Source organism: Jaculus jaculus, chromosome 7, assembly GCF_020740685.1.
Source record: "Jaculus jaculus isolate mJacJac1 chromosome 7, mJacJac1.mat.Y.cur, whole genome shotgun sequence".
Taxonomy (NCBI): Eukaryota; Metazoa; Chordata; class Mammalia; order Rodentia; family Dipodidae; genus Jaculus; species Jaculus jaculus.
The window spans coordinates 80,515,895-80,530,395 of NC_059108.1; the positions used below are offsets into that span (position 1 = coordinate 80,515,895).

The 14,501-nt window shown below is 40.1% G+C and overlaps 1 pseudogene; it reads right to left on the bottom strand.

Moving 5' to 3' along the window:
* Nucleotides 1-12,369: 12,369 nt before the first annotated feature.
* LOC101618214 overlaps nucleotides 12,370-14,501 on the bottom strand; it is a 31,435-nt pseudogene continuing 29,303 nt past the window's right edge.

Below are 14,501 nucleotides of genomic sequence, written 5' to 3' on the forward strand. Positions count from 1 at the left end.
GAATCCAGCACAGCTGATCAGAAAAGCAGATCCAGGGCTGTAGGGATTGCTCAGTGGTTAAGGCATTATCCTGCAAAGCCAAAGGACCCAGGTTCAATTCCCCAGGACCCACATAAGCCAGATGCACAAGGTGACACATGCATCTGGAGGCCCTGGTGCACCCATTCTCTTCCTCTCTCTTTCTGTCTCTCCATCTCTCCATGTCTCTAATAAATGAATAAAAATAAATAATTTTTTAAAAAGAATAGCAGATCCACCAACCCAGCTAGCCTAGCCAAGTCCACAGTGCAATAAGGAAGAACCTAAGCAGGCACATGGCATAGGTAAGACTGAAGAAATCCCAAAATGTAACAGGGCCTACTTATTCTGGGTCAATACCTGCCCCCAAACCAGGTATACAGCAGTGTCCTGGAAGTGCTAATTGTACCTTTCATGTCAGGGAAGGTTATGTGTTAGATTTGATTGATGTACCAGTGGTTGGCTTTATCATTCTTAAATAAGCTGTGTTTTGGGGTTGACTTGTGTTGCTCTAAATATTTCCTGACTTATAGTACCTTCTTCTCCTGTCTTTCTTGGGGGCAGGGTCTCACTTAGTCCCAGGCTGACCAGGAACCCATTTCAGACCAGAAATCTCAGCATCCCAATTGACAGGATTAAAAGTGAAGATCAACACACACCCTTAGGGACTGCATCTTTGTTAGATTATTGGTTTGTTTCAATACCCACTCTTACATAAATACTCTGTGCTGGTTTTTATTGAATGTGTATATTGCTCAGTTGAATTTTAGAATTTTCCTATATTTTGTTCCACCCAACTTACTAGGATACTTGCATAGCAGGTTAACTCAACCTAGGACCACTACTGTTGTTATTCTAAGAGCAATATAAGAGCCATAATCTGGCACCTTAGACTACTACCATGAAGGTATATAATATTGGATTTACACATCTAAGAATACAGGAGATAATCAGAAAACCTGAGCATCAAATTAACTCAAGATATAAAAATCTCTACATTATAATACAAGAAATACAAAAAAATCAAGATAATACAATTCCTCCAAAAATTACAAATCCATCAGAAATGACCTCCAATGAAACTGACTTAGAGGAATGACTGACAAAGAATTCAAATGGATGGTTATATCTATGTTCAGATAAATCAAAGAAGAAAGAAAACACCTGAAGGAATCCTAAGGAAGCACAGGAAACCAACTTAATGTACTAAGGAGGTCAATGTAAGACATGAGTAAGGAACTAGAAATAATGAAGAAATATCAGAAATACTAGAAATGCAAAACAGAGAAAGTCAAATATAAAACACTGTGTAAAGTCTCAGGAGTAGAATGGATCAAGGAGAGGACAGACTATCTAAAGTAGAAAACATGATGGAAGATCTAGTACAATCCAATAAAGAGAAAGAAAAACTAATAGGAAGGTATGAATGAGAATTTCAAGATATTCAGAAAACTAGGAAGAGAAGAAACATAATAATTCAGAGGAAAAAATTCAGGGTATAGTTGGTATTTTCAACAAAATCATAGAAGAATATTTCCCCTAAATAGGCAAAGAGATGTGTGATAGTTTGAATGGATTCCCCCCAGTCAATTCAGAAATTTTATTCAAGCTTGTAACTTGCTGTAACTGAGTGGATCCTAGGATCAAGCCTTAAGGGGTAGAAATGGATTTGAAATTCCAGTCTAAAAATATGCAACATGCTTGAGCTTAGCATGGAGTTCCTAAAAGTAGGCTTGCTTTGCCTGTGGTAGTTAGTGGTGGCTTGTGGCTTTTCCCTCTGCACTTAGACCTGTGAAAACAGGCCAGCTTCTTCTGGCATTATGGAACTTACCTACTTCAATAAATCCCTTCATCCCATTACTGTGCCTAGTGTAGAAGTTCCTCTCAGCAACTTGAGCCTGAGTATTACAGAATTTGTACCAAGGAAGTGGGATAGAGTTCTGAGATGAATTTGACCATGTGGATTTTTGGGGGGTTTTGGAACTTGTGTGCTAAAGGAATGAGAAACTTGAAGCTTACAACTAAAGATGTATTATAGAGCAGTAAGCCAAGTATTATGGACTATTCTGATGGGAGTTTGAAAATGCTAAGTGCAGAGAGAATTGTACTTGCAGGCTTGGCTTATAAAATTTCTAAGGGGAAGGAAAGACTGCAGAGGACTTTGTTGGAACTGGGCTACTGGCATAAGGGCTGACTGAGTTGTTCTGTCCAGACACAGAAAGTTTGATCAAGTTTAAATTTGGTAATGGACTGATGCCCTCAGTTAAAAGATATGGGACTGAGAGATTTAAGATTTTAAGTTAGAAAAACTCAAGCAAATTACAATTTGCAGACACAGAGACTGGGTTTGGGTTACTTAAGTTGCTATTATCAAACACATTTGCAACTTAAAGCAGATGACCCAACTGCTTTACATTAAAACAATAGAATGCTTGAGATGATCCCACCCAAAAAAGACTACATAGAAATGCAAACTCTTTTGGACATTGTTGACTGGAAATAGAACCTACTCTTCAAAGTCATGATTATGTTGTCCCTGAATTAAGAATATGGCTGTGTCCTGAACACTGGGTATTGATTTTGGAAGCATAAAAAGTGCATGGAGTGGTCATGAAGTGCATACAGTCCCAGGAGCCACTGCTAAGACATGGCACAAGACAGGGCATGATGACCTGATAGGCTGAAAAGCCAATGGAAGATGGACTGTGGTTTGCATGGAGACCTGAAGATGTTTTGGATATACCATGACTGTGCCAGGCCTACAATGGAGGCTGTTGGATAGGGATGGAAGTTTTCCCTGGCTACCCAGCCCAGCTGGAAAAGGAAGAATTGCAAAATCTGGAAACTGTCAGTCACAGGTTATGATATTGGACTTGAACTGCAGAAGTTTGGTGTTTGCTTGATGGTTATTGAGTTTGCATTGTTCTAGTCTTTCCCTGTTATTCCTTATAGCAGTTGGAAATGTCTACTCTGTGCCTTTATATGTTGAAAGTATTTACCTTATTTTAGTTTTACAGGACTTACAACTAAGAGACAATCTTAAGTCTCAGACAAGACTTGGGACTTTAGAACTATCTTAAATTGGTGAAGAGTGTAGGGACCTCTGAAACTGGACTGAATACAATTTACTATGTGAAATAGTTATGAATCTATTGGGGGTCAGGGGCAGAATGTGGTAGTTTGAATGGATGCCCCCAATCAATTAAGAACTTTTATTCAAGCTTATAACTTGGTGTCACTGGACAGATCCAGTCCTCCATAACTGTGTCTGATCTAGAGGTTCAACCCAGCAATATGAGGCTGACTGCTATAAGATGCCAATGTAGATACAGGAAGCCTTTAGAACACCAAACTGACAAAATCAGGAGAGAACCTCTCCTCACCATAATATAATTAAATTACTAAACACACAGACCAAAGAAAATATATTTAAAGCAGTTAGAAAGAAATATCAAGTCACATGGCAAACCCATAAGGATAACAGAAGATTATTCAACAAAAACTTTAAAAGCCAAAAGGGCTTGGATTAATGTATTCCAGGTTCTGAAAGATAACAACTGTCAACCAACATTACTTTATCCAACAAAGCTATCCATCCAAATTGACAGAAATATAGGACATTCTACAACAAAAACAGGCTAAATGAATATATGTCCACTAAGCCAGCTTTACAGAAAATACTTGAAGAGTTGGTTCTTTGAAAGGATTATCAATATTTATAAACCTTTAGAAAATCTGACCAAAAGAAAGAGAAGAAACACAAATCAATAAAATTAGAGATGAAAAGGGCACCATTACAACAGACACCAATGAAATTCAGAAAATCATAAAGACATACTTTAAGAACACATATAACATATATTCCACTAAGTTTCAATATCTGAAAAAAAATGGATGAGTTCCTAGATTTATATGATGCACCAAAATTAAATCAAGATTAGGTAAGCCATTTAAATAGACCTATAACAAATACTGAGATCCAGGTAGTTATTAAAAATATCTCCCAACTAGGGCTGGAGAGATGGCTTAGCGGTTAAGCGCTTGCCTGTGAAGCCTAAGGACCCCGGTTCGAGGCTCGGTTCCCCAGGTCCCACGTTAGCCAGATGCACAAGGGGGCGCCCGCGTCTGGAGTTCGTTTGCAGAGGCTGGAAGCCCTGGCGCGCCCATTCTCTCTCTCTCTCCCTCTATCTGTCTTTCTCTCTGTGTCTATCGCTCTCAAATAAATAAATAAATAAATAAATAAATAAATAATATCTAAAAAAAAAAAAAAAAAAAATCTCCCAACTAAAAAAATGTCCAGGCCCAGATAGAGTCACTGGCAAGTTTTACCAGACTTTCACAGAAGTACTAACAGAAAGGTTTCTCAAACTTTTCCACTAAATAGAAAAGGAAGAAATACTACCAAACTCTTTCTATGAAACCAGCATCACCCTGATACCCAACCAGAGATAGACAGAACAAAAAAGAAAATTACAAACCAATCTCCCTCATGAATAAATGCAAGAATTCTCAACAAAATATGGGCAAACAGAATACAAGAATATGTCAGAAAGATCATTCATCCCAGCCAAGTAGGCTTTATCCAAGAGATGCAGGGATGGTTTAACATATGCAACTTGATAAATGTAATGCACTATATAAATGCATCGAAGGACAAAAAAATCACATGACCATCTCAATAGATGCAGAAAGGGCATTTGACAAAACCCAACATCCCTTCATGGTAAAATTCCTAAAGAAACTTGGAATATCTCAACATAATAAAGGCTATTTATAACAAACCTATATCCAACAGAGTACTAAATGAGGAAAACTTGAACTTTCTCTACTAAAATCAGGAACAAGACAAGGATGTTCACCCACCCTCCCCACTTTTACTTAATTTAGTACTGGAAGTCTTAGCCATAGCAATAAGGCAAGAGACACATCAAAGGGATATAAATTGGAAAGGAAGAGATCAAATTATCATTATTTGTAGGTGATATGATTCTATATATACCAAGACTCTGCCAGCAAAATGTTAGAACTGATAAACACTTTTAGCAACATAGCAGTATACAAAATAAACACACAAAAATAAGTAGCCTTCCTATATACTAACAACAAACATGCTGAGGAAAAAAATCAGGGAAACACACCCATTCACAATTGTATCAAAAAAATAAATAAATAAGCCAGGCCTGGTGGCACACACCTTTAATCCCAGCACTCAGGAGGCAGAAGTAGGAGGATTGCCATGAGTTCAAGGTCACCCTGAGACTATATAGTGAATTCCAGGTCAGCCTGAGCTAGAGCAAAACCCTACCTCAAAAAATAAATAAATAAATAAATAATAAATAAAGTACCTTGGAATGAACCTAACCAATGAAGAGAAGGATCTCTACAATGAAAAATTTAAAACACTCAAGAGAAAAATTGCAGAAGGCACTAGGAAATGGAAAAACATCCCATATTCTTGGGTTGGAAGAATCAATATTGTGAAAATGTCAATCTTAACAAAAATAATCTACATACTTAATGCAATTCCCTTCAAAATTCCAATGGCATTCTTCATGGAAAGGGAAAAAAGTCCTAAAACTCATTTGGAAGCACAAAATAAATAAATAAAACCTCAAATAGCCAAGACAATTCTAAGCCACAAAAGTAAGGGTGAAAGTATCACTATACTTGATTTTAAGATATATTACAGAGCCAGGATGGTGGCGCACGCCTTTAATCCCAGCACTTGGGAGGCAGAGGTAGGAGGATCGCCATGAGTTCGAGGCCACCCTGAAACTCCCATAGTGAATTCCAGGTCAGCCTGGGCTAAAGTGAAACCTTACCTCGAAAAACCAAAAAAAAAAAAAAAAAGATATATTACAGAGCCATAGTAACAAAAATATCATGGTACTGACATAAAAACAGACACATAGATTGATGGAACACAATAGAGGACACAGATGTAAATACAGGCAGCTACAGCCACCTGATTTTCAACAAAAATATTCACTGGGGAAAAGACAGCCTCTTTAACAAATGGTGCTGGGAAAAGTGGTTATCTATATGTAGAAGGATGAAAATAGAGCCTTTTTTCTCTCCATGCACAAGAATTAAATCCAAATAGATAAAAGACCTTAATATCAGACCTGAAACTGCTAGAGGAAAAAGTAGGGGGGAAATGTCAACATATTTGCATAGGCAATGACTTCCTGAATATAGCCCTAGTTGCTTAGGAAATAAAACCATTTATCAACCACTGGGACCTCACTAAATAATAAGCTTTTGTGCAGCAAAGAACACTGTGAATAGTGCAATGTGGTTGCCTATAGAATGGAAGAATATCTTTGCTTGCTATACATCTGACAGAGGATTAAAATCCAGGATATACAAAGAACTCAAAAAATTAACTAATAAGAAATCAAACAACCCAATTTTAAAAATGGGCTATGAAACTAAATAGAGAAATCTCAAAAGAAAAAATGCAGATGGCATGTAAATATAAAAAAAAGTTCTCCTTTCTTAGCCATGAGAGAAATGCAAATTAAAACTACTTTCAGATTCCATCTCACTCCTGCCAGAATGGCTATCATCAAGAAAACAAATAACAATAAATGCTGATGAGGATGTGGAAAAAGAGGAACCCTTCTACACCGTTGGTGGGAATGCAATCTGGTCCAGTCATTGTGGAAATCACTGTGGAGGTTCCTGAGACAGCTAAAAATAGATTTGCCACATGACCCAGCTATACTACACCTAGGCATATATCCTAAGGACTCTTCTCACTACCTAAGAGATACTTGCACAACCATGTTTCTTGCTGCTCTATTCACAATAGCTAGGAAATGGTACCAGCTTTGGTGTCCTTCAACTCATGCATGGATAATTAAGATGTGGTACATTTGTACAATGGAGTTCTATTCAACAGTATAGAAAAATGAAATTTTGAAATGTTCAGGGAAATGGATGGATCTGGAAAAGATTATACTAAGTGAGGTAACCCAGGCCCAGAAAACCAAACAACACGTGTTCTCTCGTATATGTGGATCCTAGCTACAAATGTTAGACATGTATGTGAGTTAGAGTAAAAGTCAGTAGCAGAGGCCAGTAAGCTAGAATGGGGCTAAAAGAGTAGGAGGAGAGGGTTGATTTCCCACCAGAAATAGATAGTAAGACCCTGAAAAGAGTGATAGAGGAGTGTCCAGCACTGAAACATCTCTATCACACCCTCCAAGGCTCAGGGTCCATTGTGGAAGAGGTGTCAGAAAGAACGTAAGACCCAAAGAAAGGTAGGACTGCTTATAATGCAATGTTCCAGACACAAATTGGCCTCGATATCCATGATCTCACAGTTCTTAGTACTACCTACACAAGACCCTAATAATGGGAGGAAAAGATAATGGCATCAAAATAAAAGAGAGACTAAATGACAAGGGGAGTCGATATGGAAGAGTGGATTTTTGAAGGGGAATGTGGGGAAGGAGAGGGAATTATCATGGTTTATTGTCTATGATTATATAAGTTGTCAATAAAAAGAAGTTTAAAATGCAAATTATATAATTCTAGATGCTTCTATGTATGAGTCAAGTACTTATATTTACATTTCAAGTTGGAATTATACAGCGTATAAATAAACAGTATAACACATGCTGATAATTTTAACATTCAATTGTATTCCAACTGGAAGAGATTTCTGTTGCAACTAGAAAGCACAAACTGCATCTAATCATGAGTACTTAGCAGACAACTAACCTGAAGAATGTTTTTATAATAAACTGTTCTCTTGAAAATTGTCACTACCATGAAGGATGAAGAAATACCGAAGGTGCTGCTATAAAATTTCCTGTAAAGTAGATTAAAAATACATGGGCTCGGGCTGGATGGATGGCTTGGCAGTTAAGGCATTTGCCTGCAAAGCCAAAGGACCCAGGTTCGATTCCCCAGGACCCACATTAGCCAGATGCACAAGGGGGCGCATGCGTCTGGAGTTCTTTTGCAGTGGCTGGAGGCCCGGACATGCCCAGTCTCTCTCTCTCTTTCTTTCTTTCTCTCGCTCTCTCTCTCTCTCCCTCTTTCTCTGTCAAATAAATAAATAAATAAATAAAAATAAAAAATATATTTAAAAAATGCATGGGTTCTAAATGCTACTGGATCTATGCCTTGGGAAAGGGCAAACAAAAAGGGAGGGGACATCAGAGGATGCTGGATGAAACTGTAGTAGGGACTAATAAATTCTGTATCAATGTTCCAAACTTTAGATCCTATATTGACAACTATATAAGTGAATATTCTTTTCAAAAATAGAACATCTTTTTCCTATGATCTACAAACTGACATTAAGACATGAGTATAGATATGCATATATAGAGAGAGCAAGATTGAGGAAGAAAGGATAAGAATACAAATGTGGCAAAAAGTTTAAAAATGATGTCTGGATAAAAAGACACTGGTTGTTTCTCTGAACTATTCTTGAAGCTTTGAAATATGCTGAAATAAAAGCCTAAGTGGATATATCAGATCTTATCCTGTCCTTGCTCTGTGCTCCAAGCCCCTCCAGTAGTTTCATGTCACATTTGAAACTGAATACAAAGTCCCAGCCTGACCTTTGGGAGCAGGCCTAGGCCTGATTTCTTCTTTCCCTCACCTCCCCCTGTTCACTATGTTTAGCTCCACTCACCTCCTATCATCCACAGACAACAAACAAGGTCACCTTATGATCTTGGTAACACCTGCCCATGCCTTGCCCCTGATCTCACAACACTGTCCTTTTCTCTTCAAGCACCAACTTAGCTGTTTCTGCAGTATCCTTTTTAAAAAAAAAAAAAAAATTTATTTATTTACTTGAGAGACAGAGAGAAAGAGGCAGATAGAGAGAGAAATGGGCATGCCAGGGCCTCCAGCCACTGCCAACAACTCCAGATGCGTGCGCCCCCTTGTGCATCTGGCTAACGTAGGTCCTGTGGAATCGAGCCTGGAGCCTGGGGGCTCAGGCTTCACAGGCAAGCGCTGACCAGCTGAACCATCTCTCCAGCCCCTGCAGTATCCTTTTCTAAGCAAACAGGAAGTGCTTGGCTCCCAACCCATTCCAATTCCTATCTCAATGTAGGGTCTCTTTCTAGCCCAGTGTGATGAAATTCATCCCAGACTGGCCTTGAATTCACAGCAATCCTATCTCTGCCTCCTGAGTACTGGGATTAAAGGTGTGCACCACCACACCAGGCTTTTGTTTTTCTATTACACTGTCACTTCAGGATGCCTCCTTTTATTTGTTTGTTTTCTGTTCTGCTAAAATGGAAACTCTAGGAAGCCCTATTGTCATGTTCTTCACAGCATTTCCAAAACCTGGGACACTGGAACATGATGGACAGTCTATAAAATGTCCACTGATTCACTGAACTTTGTATTTAGTATAAACTCTTTTTTTTTTCTTTGTTTATCTATATTTATTTTAGAGCGACAGACATAGAGAGAAAGACAGATAGAGGGAGAGAGAGAGAATGGGCGCACCAGGGCTTCCAGCCTCTGCAAACGAACTCCAGACACATGCACCCCCTTGTGCATCTGGCTAACGTGGGTCCTGGGGAATCGAGCCTCGAACCAGGGTCCTTAGGCTTCACAGGCAAGCTCTTAACCGCTAAGCCATCTCTCCAGCCCCTAGTATAAACTCTTAAAGTGAAATTTCTAGATGAAAAGCTGGGTAAGAATTTTAGATGATTAATATTCCTCAAAAAAAAAAAAAAAAGAAGACTGCACAAATTTTCCTTCTCTCACAACATATAAGTATCTCAAATATTTCACTTTTTTTTTTTCAGTGCTTGGGAGATAGTCCACAACTGAAGGCTTGCAAATGCTTCTGCCCTGGTTTCAAGTGACCAGCAACCACATAAAGCCAGATGTACAAAGTGATACATGTGTCTGGAGTTCTCTCTCTCTCTCTATCCCTCTCTCACACATAAATAAATGAATAATTATTATTTCATCGTAGTTTCAGGGGTTTCTGGCTAATAGTATGTACTCATATTTGTTTCATGTAGTTTTCTGGGCCATTATGAAAACCAGTTATAAATTATCTCAATATGATAGCATTAGAGACTACAGTCGGAGAAATTCAGCAATTAAAAGTATAAATGCCGGGCATGGTGGCACACGCCTTTAATCCCAGCACTCGGGAGGCAGAGGTAGGAGGATCGCCGTGAGTTCAAGGCCACCCTGAGACTACAGAGTTAATTCCAGGTCAGCCTGGACCAGAGTGAGACCCTACCTTAAAAAAAAAAAAAAACGTATAAACTATAGTGATTACTGGATACAGTACACATGCAATATTATTCTTATGCAAGCAAGTGTATTTCTGCAGGGATTTTTATTTTATTTATTTCTTAGGGAGAATGGGTGTGACATGTCCTCTTGCTATTGCAAGAGGGGAGAGGAGGGGGAGAGGGGGAGAGGGGGAGAGGAGGAGAGGAGAGGACTCAGTGACAACCTGAGTTTGGATCCTCAGCACCCAGATAAAATGCCTGGCTTGGTAGTGCACTCCTGTAAACCCAGCACTGTAAAGGAGGAGACAGGGAATTCCTGGTGCTCACTGGCAAGCTAATCTAGATCTGGTGAGGGACCCTGTCTCAAAAAGCAAAGAAGAGAGCAACTGATGACTATACTTGACATCAATCTCTGGCTGCTATACACACATACACACACAATAACAAATACATATGAAAAAAGAACAAGAAGAGGAATGGAGAGATGGCTCAGCAGTTAAGACAATTAGTGTGCCTATAAAACCTAATCCCCAGGTTTGAGTCCCCAATACCCACATTAAGCAAGATACACAGTGGTACGTGCATCTGGAATTCATTTGCAGTAGCTGGAGACTCTGGTGTGCCCACCCATTCTCGATCTATCCATCTATCTTCTATATCTCTCTGCTTGCAAATAAATAATTAAAAAAAAAAAAAAAAGGAAAAAAGTGCCAGGAGGCAGAGGTAGGAGGATCACAGTGAGTTCAAGGCCATCCTGAGACTACATAGTGAATTCCAGGTCAGCCTGAGCTAGAGTGAAACCCTGCCTTGAAAAAAATAAAACTTTGAAGATGTGTATGTGCGCTATGTGTATACTCTGGGAAAGTTCTCCAGCTAATTCTAAAACCCATGACTCTTAACAAAGTTAGAGAGCATCCCTGACAAGGAATGTTAGATTTTGACACATCCTTCCCTATTTTCTGCAATACTGCATCTATCTTGTAAACAAGAAGTTGAGCATGAGCTGGTTTGATGCAGCTTCCAACACTTGAGTCCAAATCATATCTTAGCTGGCTCCATGTCCCAAAAGTACATAGCTCATGCCTTACTCCCCCATCTCAGGGCTATTGTAGTTTTGTTCTACTTACTTCTCTTAGGCCATTTCATCCATTACAAGCTTGTTTTTATGTCACAACCTTTCCATACATAAAAGTCATATATAAACATACACAAATATGTAGACATACACAAACATCTTCACTCTTCTGTTTTCCAGTTTTCATAAAGGTTCATTTCATTATTTGTGAGTACCTCATTTGACAGTTAAAGACATTTGTGCATGTTGTTTATTTATTTATTATTTATTTACAAGCAGAGGGAGATAGAAGAGAAACAAACAAAGAGAATGGGCACACCAGGGACTCCAATCACTGCAAACAGACTCCAGATACATATGCTACTTTGTGCATCTGGCTCCATGTGGACGCTGGGGATTGGAACGAGGGTCATTAAGGTCTGTAGGAAAGTGCCTTAACTGCTGAGCCATTCTCTCCAGCCCCATTTGTGTATTTTTGACTGCCAAACTGCAGCATTGGTTACTAGATAACCAATTCACTAGATGCCAGCTAACAAGAAACTGTCTTAAGTGTTTGAAATACAGCTCTTGTTTAGATCATCCTTTGCTTTGGACCCCTTCTTGGGACTGAGGGAACTTGCTAGACACATGAAAATATAGTAAAGCCAACCCCCCCTTTTTTTTAATTTTATTTGAGAGAGAGAGAAAGGACAAGGCAGAGAGAAAGATAGAATGAGCATGCCAGAGCCTCAAGCCACTGCAAATGAACTCCAGACGCATGTGCCCCCTTGTACATCTGGCTAATGTGGGTTCTGGAGAATTGAACCAGGGTCCTTAGGCTTCATAGGCAAACAACTTAACTGCTAAGCCATTTCCCCAGCCAAGCCAAACCTTTTGCTATCTAATCCCAGCAATTTTGGTTAGCTAGAATAAGCCTTTAGTTCCAGAGCAAGCCCTGTTTGTGCCTCCAGCACGAATTCCCTGCTATCTACCAAAGAAGACAGGGTCTGCTTCTCAGCAGCCATGGACTCCAAGTGTAGCCCACTCAGCTGGGATAGAATCCAACTAACATTTGGCTGCAATGCCAATCTGAGTGCAGTTGGAACCTGAAGTCTAATCAAGATTTACTGAATTGTCAAGATCTTCATGTGCTTTTTGATAAATGTACCCTTGCAAATTGTGCCCCACCATGTAATTGGAAGTCCCCAGATTGTGTGTCTCACAACAAAGGCTTTCCTTATCAGCTTTGATGTGGCACTGTCAAAGGTCATCTGGTACCCAGCAAGCCAGTTCTCATAGCCAAAGACAGGTGAACTACAATTGCAGGTCCAACAGAATCAAAGTCAACATCACAACCAAGATTTGCACACTCCCATTTGAAAGAGAATTTGATGTTACCACTTCTCTGTCCTGTGCTTGGTGAGAAGATAGGATCAATGTCAGTTTCAAACCTTGACAAACCTGGTCTTCAACTGCAATATCTGTTTAAGTGTTACCACTGTTCTATTTTTCTGTGAAAACCAGATCAGACTCACATCATTTATATTTGGTCTCCAAGGTCCCAGTAACTTCACTAGTGTCTATATTAGGTGAACTCAGTGTTGAGAATTCCACACTATGGCATGACTTTGTTTGCGCATCTAGTTTCTCCAGCCCAAAACCAAATCCTTGCTAAAAATATAGCTGGCAGCTTTGCCAAGGTCAACATGTGATGGACAAGTCCACACTGGGTGCACACAGCTGTTTGTAGGTGGCCGTCACAAAGCTGCAGTAAGAGGTGAGCTGTTGGTCTCCTGGGGGCAGCGCCATTGCTCCACTCACAGTTGAAGCTGCCTGGATGAGTGGGGTGGAGCTGCTCATGACATACTCAACAGAGAGCGTGTGGATGTGTGAGAGGGAGAGGGATAGCTAAATTAGGCAAGTGCTCTGCCACTGAGGTATACATCTAACCCTTAATAATATGTAATATGAACATAAACATGTGTGTTCATATATGTGTGCCTGTTCATGTGCATGTGTATGTGCAAATATGTGCAATGTGAAGGCCAAAGAACAATCGTGGGTGTCATTCCTCAGGTGCTGTCCACCTTTTTATGAGGCAGGGTCTGTCACTAGCCTGGTACTCACCAAGTGGCTAGACTGACAATGAGCCTTCTGAATCTACCTGTCTCCACCTCCCCAGTGCTTGGGTTACAAGCATCCAACATGGCCTTGAACTAAGGTCCTCACCTTACAAACTTTTAGTGTGCCCCTGCTGTGTGCTAAGCACAATTCCAGTCACTGAGGACATTTTAAAAATTCTTTCTGGAGACTTCTGGATAAAATGGCAGATGAGGAGCCATGCCAAACCAGTCTAGGGAAGGATTTAAGCAAAACCCCAGCAAAATACACTCTTCTGAAAAGTGAAGGAGTATAGGTTATTCTTAGACACTGAAGAGAAGCCCGAGAGACAAAGACCCACCAGAAAGGAGGAAAATGGCCAGAGTCCCACTGAGATGATTGTGGCTGTGATCTGCATACCCATCCAGGGCACTTCCGCCAGGCACACCAGGCGGCAGCAGCAGAGACCAAGCAACAGATTTTTCAACTCCATCAGCCTTCTTGCAAAGTTAAGAAATCTGAAGGAAAGACAGCTGAGATCAACTAAAGAGCTACTGAAAGTGTAACTCCAGAAGTCTGAACTCTCCCATCCCCGACCATCAAAACCACGAACCTCCAACATTCAACCACCAGTGGCAGCACAGCCAGCAGAGCAGGTCAGAGGTACAGCTGCACAGCACAACACGGAGGGATCGAGGTGGGTACTTGGCATTGGTGAGATTGGAAGCCACCCCAAAAGGTAACAAGGCTGTCTGACAAAAAAAAAAAAAAATAGGGCTGGAGAGATGGCTTAGTGGTTAAGCGCTTGCCTGTGAAGCCCAAGGACCCCAGTTCGAGGCTCGGTTCCCCAGGTCCCACGTTAGCCAGATGCACAAGGGGGCGCACGCGTCTGGAGTTCGTTTGCAGAGGCTGGAAGCCCTGGCGTGCCCATTCTCTCTCTCTCCCTCTATCTGTCTTTCTCTCTGTGTCTGTCACTCTCAAATAAATAAATAAATAAATAAAAATTAAAAAAAAATAGTCCTGCAAGAACTAATCTCTCTTTCCTTGTCAGGGCAGATTATGAGGTATATTTTCTTGGTTGGCGTTACCATTTTCAA